The following is a 14,037-nucleotide window of genomic DNA, read 5'->3' as shown; positions in this document are numbered from 1 at the left end:
CCGGGGTGCGGGCGCCACCGCCGGGGGCAGGAGGAGCGGAACCAGGAGGTGGAGGTGCTGAAGGCCGCGGAGCTGCCGGAGGGGGTTCAGCGGCGGAGCGAGGCTGGAGCATACAGCTGCGACGGCGGCAGCGAGCGGCTCTGCGGCTGGCGCGGCGCGGACGCGGCGACACGAGGGGGGGGAGCCTGGGCGCCGCCTCCTGCACTAGAGCCGCGGAGCCCGCCTCTCGCTGGCGCAGGGCCTTGACGAGCAGCGGGCTCGACCAATCAGAGGCGCGTTCCGCGGGGGTGGGGCGGGAGTTGGATCGCCTGGGGGCGTGGCTCCGCAGGGCCGTGCGAGGGCGGGCGGGCGCCGAGAGGCGGAGGCGGCCGGCGCGAACCGGTTGCTGAAATGAAGCGGGCGGTGCTGGCGCCGGGGCGGATGCGGGTAGCGCGGGGCGCTCGCGATTCGCCTGCAGAGGCCGGGCGTTACTGGCTGCTTTGCTGGGAAATGCGAAGAGTAGAGCTCATAGCGCTCTCCTGGGCTTCAAACAGAGGCAGTTTTTGTGATGACTGTCATGTGAGAGCGGTGTTACTCAGAACCGCGTTACCTTTCGCACCACCCATGTTGAGGCGACACGGACACAAGCTAATTTCTGTCTGGGAGCCAAGGAAATAAAATCAGCCTTTCCGCGCTATAAATACCTCCGAGCCTGTGTTTATTTGCACTCGCGTTTTGCGTTTACTGAGTCGAGGTGTGTCTGGTGAACTCGTAGCCGCTTACACTTCTCAGGATAAAACTTGAGAATGTGCTCAGAACACTGTAAAAATGACGATCCCGAGGTTAATGGCTGCTTGGGATGCAGTTTGAGGGTGGCTATACAGAGCTAGGAAGGTTCTCAGGGAAAAAGAGGAAACTCAGACTCTTGTCAGTGAAGCCTGAGGAATTTGCTTTGGGCAGAGCTGTGAGACAGGTTGGGCAGCTCTCTGCCTTCTTTTAATTCGTGCTGCTTTTTCCTCCGACAATGTAAGCTTTTGTTTACTGTTTCATTGCGCGTTTAACTGATCGCATTTTGGGATCAAATTTCTTTCTTGCCGCAACAACCTTTTGCTACACTACGGCAGTAATTTACATGGGAAATAAGGGTCACTGAAGATCACTGGCACTGTTTTTGAAACTGTATTCCCTAAGATTTAGCTCAGAAAGCTTTTGGTCTAAAACCTTTTCTTCTTCTTATAATTATTTCTGGAAACAGTGTCTGTGTCATTTAAATATATCACTTTGCATTACCATAGTCCCTATCCAGACCCCTCAGATGTGGTCATGTACGTCATACTAATCACCCTGTAAGACACACTCTGTATGCTTTTTGATGTAAGATGTCAAGAGGTACCTGGAGTATCGTAAGAGAGCCAATAAAGTAGCCTAGTATTTCATACGAGGGTATTTACTGGAGAGATGGACAAGAATAGTTACAGATCCAAACCAGTGTACTGATGAAGTGAAGTGGTTTGAAGAGGTAGGAAGTAACAAGGAAAGTGACAAGACTCCTGAAGGATTTTAAATAGAAATACTTGTAACGATAAACCTGTGGGAGAATTCAGAAAAGAGACAGTTATCATTATGAAAATGGATACATCTTTCATGATAAAAGGCTACAATAGGAAAAAACTGAACACTCCGGTCAACCTTCTTGTTGTTAAGCAGTGCCAAGTACAAGGTGCTGCAACTGGGTCAGGGCAATCCTATATCAGTGCACGCTGGGGATGAATGAATGGAGAGCAGCCAGACAGAGAAGGACTTGGGGATATTGGTGGATGAAAAACTGGTCATGAGACAGCAGTGTGTGCTTGCACAGCACAGAAAGCAAGTCATATCTTGGGCTGCATCAAAAGACCTGAGTGGCCAGCAAAGTAAGGGAGGTGAACTTGCCCCTCCACCCTTATGAGAACTCACCAACAATATGCATTCAGCTCTGGGGTCCCCAGCGCAAGAAAGACATGGAGTTGTTGGAGCAGGTCCAGAGTGGGACCATGGGGATGACTGGAGGGCTGGAGCACCTCTCATATGAGAGCTGGGTTTCTTCAGCCTGAAGAAGAGATGGCTGTGGGGATACCTCATTGTGGCCTTTAAGTACCTAACAGGGGCCTACTGGAAAGCAAGGGCTATTTACCAGGGAGTGTACTGATAAGGCAAGGAGTTTTAAACTGAAATAAGGTAGACTTAAATTATGCATTTGGAAGAAAATACTTTCCTATAAGAATGGTGAGGCATTGGAAGAGGTCTCCCAGAGAAGCTGTGGATTCCCTGTTTCTGAAAGTGTTCAAGGGCAGGTTGGATGAGGCTTTGAGCAACTTTTTATAGTGGAAGATGTCACTGCCCACATCAGGGGGATTGAAACTAAACGATCTTTAAGATCCCTTCCGGATGAGACCCACCTATGATTGTATGAAATATTTTTTTAATTTTGTCTGTTTATTTGTTTTGCTAGTACCTGCTTCTGTGGGATTTATAAAAGTGATATACTTCAAAGAAAAATCAAAATCAGTTTTTGTTTCAGTATTAATTGCATGTAGTTTTGCTGTAGTCTCACTGAAATTGGTTTTTCAGTGTACTAACCCTTATTTAACTTTGAATGAAATTAGGGGCATTTCATATTGATACTAAAGCCACGCCTGATACTAGACTTTCTGTATGGAGCTGATGTACACATGGAAGAGTTTTCTAGTTAGATCTTTGATTTGCTGGTGTAACTATAGGTTTTTGTGGGTGAAATATCAGAAGGCTGTGTTCGTGTCCATGTTATGCCAATGTTTAGAAAGGTAGATTGGGTTGACCATGAACTGGTTAGACTGTCATCTAATAGAGAACTTTTCCATGACTAAACTGATTAGAACAAAAGAAGAAGAATTAAAGGATAAGAATATAATTAGTGCAAATTAATATAGTTCTAGGGAAAACAGCTATTGTCAAAGAAAGCTGGCTTAATGCTTTGATAAGATTACATGATTGGCATGAAAGAAACAGCATGTCTGGAACACTAAATATTCATGTTTTCAAACAATTTTATCAAAGGACTATAGCCAATTATCACTGGAAAAAAAAAAAAAAAAAGCTGATGCAAAGACTGATAAATAGCAAGTAGAAATAATGTTGAAGTAATTATGCAGAGGTTGTCTAGTAACTGTGTTCACTCAAAAGTGTGTTTAGGTATAGCTGCAATCAAGCTCATACATCTAGAATGTGGAATATAAGCAAATTTTCTGAGTTTTTAAGAATGCTGCTGTTACTTTGAGGAGAGTCTGGGACTCACAATGGACACGTAAGTCAATATGAGTCAAGTGGTGTGGTAGCAGTAAAAGTGATCCTTATGTGATCTGTTTATAAGTAACAGGAAATTATGAGCAGAGTTAGAGATATTTTTATATAGCTCTAAAACTGACTATTGAAATAATGTATAAAGTTCTTTTGGCCCTCAATTTCTCAAATTACCTTGTCTTCTCATTAAAACAAACAAACAAAAAAACTGAAGCCTTTGCATGACATTTGGCTAGTAGCCAAATGCCCTATGACTTGTACTTTCCTTTACACTTACCCCTTTCTTAGCCCCTTTTCTCCTCCCTCCTCAGGTTAGGTTTTGTGCTGTGGTCTCTCTCAGATTCCATGATCTTCTGTCTTTCTGGTGAAAAGGGCAATGGAGCAGGAGAGGCTGCAGGACAGCATGAGGCACAAGTCAATAGTTCGTGTAATCCTTGTGCTTGAATTGTGATTGATCCAGAGACTTGTTTTAGAAGAGACATTGATGTATTGATGAGACTGCAGGTTGAGAAGATATTTGAAGACTGGAAAAAGTTACTGAGACATGAAGAACTCTTCCTGTTTGACTAAAAAAAAAAAAAAAAAAAAAAAAAAAAACATTCAGAGATACCTCACAGGGAGAAAATACAGGCTCCTGAAAGTTTCTTAATTTGAAAAGAAAGGTGAAATGAATGACAAGAGGTCAGACAAATTCACATGCTCTGAAAAAAAATAGAGGTTACTGAGTTCCATACAGGGATAACTGGTGAAATTTTGCAGAATGAGATACAAAGGAGGTCATAAACTACAAAATAAGAGTCTTATACATCTTGAGAAAGTCTAATAGGAAAAGGGTTTTAGTAGTGAATTCTTTTTTAGTATTTATTTAGTATTTATTTATTTTATTTCCAACCCCTCACGATATTTATATCACAATAGGGATGATTTCTTAAATATTGTCTTATATGAAAATTCTGCTTTTAATGTTTCTGAAGTTAATTAACATTTAACATCTAACTGCTGCCTTATACTTTTGGCTGATGATCTTTTCTTTGTGTACATGAAATTCTTCTGAATTTCAGTTTCTTGCCTTTGTCGTTTTAAACTGTAATCTTCATTTCCACAGCTCTAGGATGTTATTAAGTATGAAAGACCTTATACTTCCTAGATTCCATAATTGTTTAGGTTATTTTTCCTTATGTATTTATTAAATTCTGAATTCATTATCAGGATTTGGAAGAGACTTTTTCACCTATTAAGCCTTTCATATACAAGGTGTGGTATGCTGAAGATTTCAATATGGCATCATGATCTTTGGCTGCAACTTGTCTATGTGCTTTAATGGCAGTAAAAGTTTTCCACTTTCAACTTCTAAAACTGGTTCTGGTTTTGGCAGAGAAGGTAATATCTGTTTCTTTCTGGAACTCAGCAATATCAGCCATGAAAAGATTAGAGGAACTGAAGTAAATTGATACCTCTTAAGTACAAGGACACATTGTGCAGTCATTTCTCAGTTGTTTATCCAGAAAATTCAGTATATTTCTCATGTTGCTTCTGTTTATTCAGTAAGATATTGTCTCTGTTGTGGACTTCATGACCAATATGTGTTAAAACATTGGAGTTCAGCAAATGAAAGATAATTCGTGACTGAAGAAGTAAACTAAACCACAGCCTGATCTTTAAAAGCTATGTGTGTGCTGTAGAGAAGCTGTCACTTTACAGGTTTAACATTTATAATTGGCACTTAGGCAACAGATAATCCAGGTAGATGGTGATTTAAGCAGTGTTACAGGAGTGATTTGAAGGAAAAACAGTCTCAATTTTCTTTTGAAAGATACTGCTCAAAATAAGTGTTCTGTTCTTATCCATTTTTACAGTGTGCCTGCGTATTTCTCCCTATTTAAGCTGTCTAAGCCTATGCTCCTTGATTTCATTTATGTTAGATTTTTCTCTACACTCTTTTAGAAACAATCCAATGGTCTGACATTTTGGATATATCACAGTGTTTATCTCCACAAGCTGTTCAAGCTGACAGCCTGGGAATATATTCTGAGGACATTAGGACTGAATCAGAGCCTAGCCATGAGGATGACAAACAGAGCCTTTGGTGTTCTCCATATTTCCTGTGACAGCATAGGAAATTGTGGAGTAAAGATCCTATACAGCTACTGTTAGAAATCTAAGTCTGATCTTTCTGTTACTGTCTTGCACCAATGCCACCCATGAAGGCTGCTATGCTAGTACATTAATAATAGTATCTTTGACATTTTCATGGCAATTACAAGAGTACACAGCAATTACACAGCCTCGTAACTTCCTTTTTGAAACATTATTCTGGAAGAATGAAAAGTCATTTATGCTTCTGGTCTAAAATATTAACCACAGGTTCTATTGCCTTGTTATGTTAGTGCTGCAGCCACCATTAAACAGTAATGTCTCAGCCTGTTCAGGCAGAAGAACAGTTGGTCTTTTTTTAAACTTACCATTAGCTTCTAGTATTTAAAGTCTGTATGGATTAAAAGATGTCATGAAAACATCCACAGAAAAGTTCCCAGACTTGAACTTGTTCCATATTCTTTACTGCAGCTATCAGTCACTCATTGCCTGTTCAGCAGTGACTGAGACAGGAGAACATTACAGGTCCATTCATACTACTCATTATACGCTTCCAGCAACTGATGAGCTGTATCATCACTATACACTAAGTCTGCCTTTTCATTTACTGCTGGAATTTCAAACTATTAATATGAATTCTTGCCTGTAATTTTAATTCTGATGTTTAAATTAAAAACTGAAAGACAGAAGCAACAGCTGATAAAAGATCTGCTGCAGTTCAGTTCTATGCTCAAACACAAGCCTGTGCCATTAAATGGCAATTAAAATTATTTAGAACATGATAGAATAACAAAATACATGGGATCCTATGAATCAAAATTCACAAACACATTAAGACTAACTAATAATAGGAGAAAACAAAGTTCATTTCAAAATGATGTTGGAAGCCATCACTTAGTACAAGGGTAGGCTTAGCAGTTTTCTGTACTTCCTAAGATAAAAAAAGCAGATTTTCTATCTTATCTTGTAACAAGAAAGCACCTGAGAACTATCATATTACATGGCCAGTTGCCAAGAATTATTATCCCTTGTTTCTTTTGCCTTTTGCATGAGTAAACCGATTCACAAAAACAGAAATATGCTAAGTCCTTCTTATGTTATGTTCTTTGGTCTTGCAGCTAGAGGGTACTGTATCAGGCTATCATTAAGCATGAAGTTTTTGCAACACTGATGTTCAAGTGGTTTTGTAGGCCTTATGCTATTTTGCTTTCAGTCTGCCAGATGAACTCTGAACAAGCCCTCACAGATGCTGTGTGTGTAATTAAATTGTCTTTTCCCAGGACTTGAATAGAACATTGCTTTGGCCAGCAGTTATATTAACACTGTTGGCCAAATTAATACATACCAAACTATTAGTGGGGATCCCTACCCTGTTGAGAATATAAGGAACAATACATCATGGTTTTCTATGCAAGTAGTTTACTTATGCTGAAAGACCTCCTTTATTACCCCTAATGAGACATGCCTTTAAAATAAATTTCAAACTTGTATTTTTGAACTTGCCTTCAAGGTCAAAACTGGAGAGTGTATCTGTTGTAGCTGACATGTTCATATGTGTTTTCAGCAAAGCAGACTGTAGGCATATGCATCTCAGCCCTAACCCTATTCTCTGAAACAAGCTATTACTTCAACAAGTTTCTGATGTCACGCAGGCAACTATTTTTAATAAGTTAATATCTCCACACCAAGAGCAGTGGGACATATTTGCTCCTATGTCCCCACGTGCAAAATTCTGCAGCCACATCAAACATGCCATCTGTATTTAAGTGTTCTCACTGTAGAATTGTACAATTCCTGCCTGAAACACTAACATATACTTTGAGACAGAGCCATGGTTGCAGCAGATTTCATGGCCAACCAGTTGGTCATGAAAACATTACAATAGTGTTTTTGTTACTTTCATTTTTCTTCTCTCCATCCAGTATTGTGCAAAAGGCATCAAGTATCACATAAATGCATCCACCAAAACCTAAGCACTTAGAAGTGGGGCATATCTTTTAATTTCAGCAGTACGAAGTAAGATTGCTAAGAAATATAAAGGAGAAATAATCCTCTGGCTTTGTTCCTGGAGATACACCATTCCAAAAGAGACTAAGCAATCTGAGATATATCTTTATAGCCACTGTAGGGCTATGATATATGTTGCTTATGGAATTTCAGACCAGAGGTCCTTTATGTGGCTTAAGATAGCCTGAATAGATGTGAGAATATTCTAGCTTGTAGATGTTGATAATCATTCGTAGTGAAACTCATGTCCTTGAAGATGGACCTCAGAAACAAGGGGAGAAGGAGCGGAAAGGTAGAGAGCTAAGTGCTAAACCTTACTAAATAGTTTATGACAAGTAATTCAGAAAAAAAATAAAATAAAAAAAAATGTATATTTACAAGAATAGAAAAAGATGAAGTTGCTCTTTAAGAGATCAGTAAAGCCTGAACAGTCCCTCTCAGACAGTTTTGAAAGTTTTCAGTACCCCTAAAAGAAACTCTGTGCAAAATCCTCCTAGTTAGCAGTAGAAGAAAATTCTTAGGATACAGGCAAGATGGATATAAAACCAATAAATGCAAAAACAATAACCAATACAGCATAGAAACTGACCCTTAAATTTTCACTACACAATGTGCACTTTTGATGAAATCACACTCTAAATGTTACATCTTACTTGCCACCAGAATGTTTAGTTTTTTACTAAACTCCATTGCAAAAGACATTAGAACATTCCCAGACTTGTAATATCTAAGCATCAGGATACATTTCAAGATTTAATTTTATTTAGCTATTCGCAAGCAATAGGAAAAAGTCTGGAGACATTTTCAAAAGTCTGTGCAGTGCTATACCAGAACTCCACGTACACTTTTGCTAAGAATTAATGCTACAGACTCTCACAAAAAACTCTGAAATTGGGTGTGTTATGATGCTCAGTGGCTGGAAACCTCTACTGTCTGTATTGCTGGGCTCATGACTGAGCTCTGTGAATCATACATTTCCTGAAGCCTTTCAAACTGCTAGTGACTCAGTAAGTCCAGACTTGAACAGAAGCTTTCAGAACCACAGATTATTTGTACAGGGTTAAAGGTGCAAAACTTGTTCTAAACTAACTAAAGTGCAGTGAAAGGTAATGCAGGAATCACAAGTTGGTTGAAGGAGCCTTTGTATATACAGCTGACCATAAAGACTATTCCATTACTCATCTTGTGATTTTATTTATTTGTTTGTTTATTTAGCTATGCTGTTTCCTATTTTGATGTACTTTCTCTAGCCATGTGTAGGAAACAACATCAGACTCCCCTTTTTTTCTAGTCTTATTTCAGAAAAAAAGCCTGAAGCCTTAACTCAGATTCTACTCTGCTTTATTTGGGCACATTCTCACATACACCATTAATTTTGGAAAAATAAAAGGGACTTCATTTCTGTTTTAGAACTGAGGATAAGGTAAATATTCTAACTTTAGAAGTTGTCCTTTATCTTAAAAGATTACTTTCCAGAAGCATCTAAATGATCTCAGTGTAAGTTATATTTTCCAGGGCAACTGTAACTTCGAGATGCTCAGCTCTGGATGATTCCAGTGTAAGGGAATTCACACCCTTAATTGGACTTTATGGAATCCTGTTGAAAAGGTGAGGAAAATTAAGAAACTAACAATAAAATCAGTATGAGCCAGTCCAGCTAGGAAGGAGATACCAGACAAAAAATGCAGAGTTGAGAAATAAAACTTTAATAACTCTCATTCAACTCTTGGAGGATGCAAATGTTTTTTATTCATACTGCAATTGAAACAAATAAAGATTTTAAAAGAAATAAAGCAGATGTTGGTTTAAAAGTTCTTGAACATAACCATGAAACTGATACCACTGAGAAATATTACTAAAAGTCACTGATTAGCTAAGAAAAATAGAATTATATATACAACCTGCAGGTGGATGAAAGCAAATAACTCCTGTCAGCTCACAAATACTCTTTGGCCTGTGCAGTGTAGTACCACAAGGATAATACTGCTTGAAACAAATTACTGTTCTCTTTTCTGTCTTTACCCATTATAGCCATGAGCTACAGTAGGGGGAAACTTCCCACCTACAGTTTTCTAATTCCCACAGTAGCACATGCAAATAATTGTCTACCAGAACCTAAAGTCTCATACCTTATTTACTATTATGGCTATGCTAACATCTTATCTCTTTTTGCATGCTGTTTTGTCTTCTTGTACTACATTTTCCTTGTTTTCAAGGATCTTCATGTGCCTATCCCTTCCTTCCACTTTTTTTTTTTTCTTTCTTTCTTTCTCTGCAGATATCACAGGAACCAATCAATACTAACAACATTGTTTTCTTAGTCTCATTTGCCACAAGATTATACATAATTTTTTCTTTATTCCAGTGATCTGAATCCTTAACCTTGTGCACCAGGCCAAACAAACCTTCTTTAAAATATTCTTCAAGGGTAGCTGTTTCCAACCTCAGAGTCAGAGGTGAAATTTTATTACTTCATTTTCCCCTTCCATGTGGTCAGGAATTCCATTTTATATTTAATCTTAGCTGATTTTCCTCTTCTTTAGGCTCAGTATTTCTCCTATGCAGTCTCTACCACTGTCCCTTGATCAGAACTGCCCATTTCTGTCTCTGTGTGGCTTTTCCTTGTTCTCAGTGACAGGACAAAGATAACAGGCACAAACTGAAGTGCAGGAAATTCCATACAAACATGAGAAAGAACTTCTTTACTTAAAGGGTGACAGAGCACTGGAACAGGCTGTCTAGAGAGGTTGTGAAGCCTTCTCTGAAGATATTCAAGAGTTCTACCTGTACACTTCCCTGTGCAACATGCAATGAAACCTGTAGGGAATGTACTTTAGCAGGGGTATTCGACTAGATATCTACAGAGGCCCCTTCCAACTCTTAGAATGCCATTATTTTGTGGTTCTTTACAGTATATCATCTTCTGTGTTATTACATGGCCAAATTGGTATAAATGTTACTTTCTTCAAAGTTACTGCCCTTACCATAGGATAGTGTTGCATTGTACAAGATATAATGTTAATGTATTGTGGATTTTGTTTACTTGGATTTTAGAAAAGCATTTGACACTGTTTCTCATTTTCTTCAGAAGATGGCTGTTCATGGCCTGGACAGCTCCCTAAGTAAAGAACTGACTGGGCTAAATAGAATTCAGTGCTGGTGGCACCCAGTCACTGATGTGTATCCCTGGGCACAGTACTGAAACTGTTTTTGCTTAATATTTTTTATCAGTGATGTGGATGAGGGAATTGAGTGCAGTCCCAGGAAGTTTACCAACAATACCAAGTTAGGCCAGACAGTTCATCTGTTTGAACATCGGAAGGCTTTGCAGAGTGATCTGGATAGGCTGTATTGCTGAGTCCAACTGCATGATGTTCAACAAGGTTGAAGTGTTAGGTTCTGCACTGGGATCATAACAACTCTGTGCAGTGGCTAGTGAGGTGTCCTACAGAGGAAGACCTGAGGAGTGGTCAACAGCTGGTCAGACATGATCAGCAGTGTGCCCAGGTGGCCACAAAGGCCAGTGTTGCAGCAGCGCCAAAAGAGCTACAGCCAGTAGGAAGCCCACCTAATATCAGTTGAGGAGGAATAGTGTAATGGTCAGAAAGATCAGCATGATGGAAATGTGGTACAAGAGGTACAATAACAAAGAGACAAACACAATAGAATGGTACTATAAGAGAAGAAAAATGAACTATTCACCCACCTCTGCAGATCTAGGCTCACAGGGAAAAAACTTCACAAAGAAAGGAACTCCAGAAAAGGAGCCTTCCTCTGTGGCAGTCTGTCCCTAAATGAGTTGCAGCCAGGCTCCACCCATTCCAGTCACACAGATGAATTGCTTTCAGCTGTGCTCCTAGGACTGATTGGGTCCTTTTCCCAGGTGCTCAATCAGTGGTTCAGGCTGTGACTCAACAGTTACCATGCAGATGGCATGCCATGGGGGGGGGGGCTCATATGGAGTAGGTCAGAGTGATCATGTAAGAGTGGCAGATATAAAGCATTATGGACTGACCACAGCCTGTTTCCCATTTTGCACTGGTTAGGGCAAGAGGTGGGAGAGAGTGAATAGAGGAGAGGTGTTTGTAGTTTGCTTTTAGCTTCTCACTGGTAGTCTTGGTTATAGTCAATAAATTACATTAATCTCCCCGTGCTGAGTCTGTCTTGCCTGTTGCAGTAATTGGTGTGCAATTGCCCTGTCTTTACCTCAGCCCTTGAGCCCTCATTTTCTTCCCCCAGTCTCTTGAAGAATGGGAGGAGAAAGCAGCATGGTGGAGCTTAGCTGCCCATCAATGTGAAATCACTACAGTGCTCCAGAGCTTTGTTAGTAATGTATCCACTTGTGAAAACAAGTAGGATTGCAGTATAATCAAATGTGACTATCGATAAGTATAATCAACCTGTTGATACAATACTTTTATTATACCACAGGATGTGATTTTCTACCTTTATTCAGCAGGATATAGATACATTCTCTTAGCTCATCATCCTGATGTTGAATGCCAATAGTATAGTTCAGAGTATCAGATTAAAAGGACAAGTAGTGTACTTGCAAGCCCTAAGAACATATGTCTGTATCTCAGACCTACGCAGTTGAATCTAATTTCTTGTATTCAAATGGGACCTGTGATCTTTGAGATTGTGGGAGGATTTTCTGCTTTTGCTAGTGCAAAAACCAGACTGCTCCTTCCTGAAGGGCAGAAAATTAGAAGAAAAAAATAAAGGCTAGCAAAGAACCTCAGGAAGTTACCCAATCCATTTTCCTGTCCCGAGGAGTTATGGATCAGTGAATGTCATTGCTGGCAGATGCTTTTCTAATCTGTCATGAATATACTCCAATGTTTGGAGTACTACAGTCTTTCAGACATCTATATTAGCTCCTTATTAGACTTCTTGGGAAAGCATTTAAGGTACAGAAACCATAAGTTACAAAAACAATCATCATTTCACCTCTGCAACAGAAAAATATACATTTGACCTAAAAATGTGTACTTTTAAGAAAAGCAAAATAAATGAAGGGCTTCACATGGCTTCCAAGCACAATTATGTGGTGGTGTAGATTTTCCACTGTAGGATCAAGCCACTTATTAAGAAATCAAGACTTTAAATTTAATCCTTTGTTCTGTTTTCTGAGATTTGAATCCGAATCTCCCAGGAGACTGGCTTAATCCTCGAACTGTGCTGCTTCTCTAGTATATAGTGACTGACTAGAGTTACTTCCACCCTAGCAATATGAAAAAACATTTGCTGGAATGTGTTCCATGCCTATTAGTTAAGTGTCTGCCTTCTTATGCTTTTGGTTTCTAACTTCCTGAAAGTTTATCCATTTTATCCACAGTGGAACAATATTATCATTGGTCCAGAATGGTCCAGAATTGACTAGTGATTAGAGAAACAGAAAACTCAGTTTCAAATCAGGTCTGTTTGATTTGGGATAATGATTTAAACAGAACTCTCTAGCATTTCAGTATAATACATGAGCTACTAGTAATTTATTTCTTATTGCCACATTTAAAAGAATAAAGAGTTAATGTATATTTCAAACATATTTCAAATGTCAGCATAATGTAAGACTGAACACTAAAAGGTTGGAAATTAGATTAATGTCAATTTAGAAAGGACAGATTCTAGACTGCAGGGTTGATGAACCTCTGTGGTGTACTGTGAATATACTTGATCTGAAATATGGGCATAAATTTAGTGTGACATAAAAACAGGAATTTGGATTCCGATTACTTCCTTGGCAGACATCCAGCCAAGTTGAATCCTTGTCTTCTGCTGCTTATTTAAAAGGCACATGTATTAATCTCTAAACATTCAATAAAACAACAGCAACAACAATAACAACAATAAAGGACCCCCCAAACTGGTTTTGACCATACTCAATGCTGAAGTAGAAGATTTCAGCTATGATTAAGAACAAAGGGTTAATGCCTTCTAACATGAAAAAAAAGAGACCTTTGGAATCACTCTTTTCTGGATTTATTAATGTTTATATGGATAATTAACTCCTGGTATCTCCCTCCAATTTGGATTACTTAAAATAGGTTTTCTGTTCATAACAACATGCATGGTGTCTTCTGATTTTGCTGAAATTAGAAATATAATCATGAGAAACAAGTTTAATATTTTTCATGGCTCTTTGTCAAATTCATTCTGCTGCACTAAACAGCATAAGAAAGAAGTTATTATCGTCCTCCTTCTTGTTGCTAGCACTTAGTCATCTGCTTGGTTAAAGAGAGAAGTGCTGCATAGGATGGGAGCCTTGGTCTTCTGTCTGGTAAACAGTCCTCTAACTTATATGGGCTAAAACTGTTTCAGCCTTGTGTCCTTTTGTACATTTTCTGCTGACTTTACGCTGCAAATGATGAGATTATTAATGGAACTAAGCCAGACACTGTAAATAGGAAACAAAAGAAGAAATATCATATCAATAATTTCATTACAATTGTAGATATGAATGTCCTGCCCCCCATAAAAGAAAATATTTTTAATTTGAACTTTCTCATTAGAAAGGATGGCAATGAAAGAAACCTCATACTTCCCAGAATTTCAGAAGTGGCTTTGGTCATTTTCTAAAGCAACTAATGGATTTTCTGCCTAAATCATTTCTGGGATCATTTGGGTTTAGATTTCTTC

This window comes from Excalfactoria chinensis, chromosome 3 (genome assembly GCF_039878825.1).
Source record: "Excalfactoria chinensis isolate bCotChi1 chromosome 3, bCotChi1.hap2, whole genome shotgun sequence".
In the NCBI taxonomy this organism is placed as follows: domain Eukaryota; kingdom Metazoa; phylum Chordata; class Aves; order Galliformes; family Phasianidae; genus Excalfactoria; species Excalfactoria chinensis.
The sequence above is the reverse complement of the archived record's forward strand: the minus strand, read 5'-3'. Positions refer to the sequence as shown.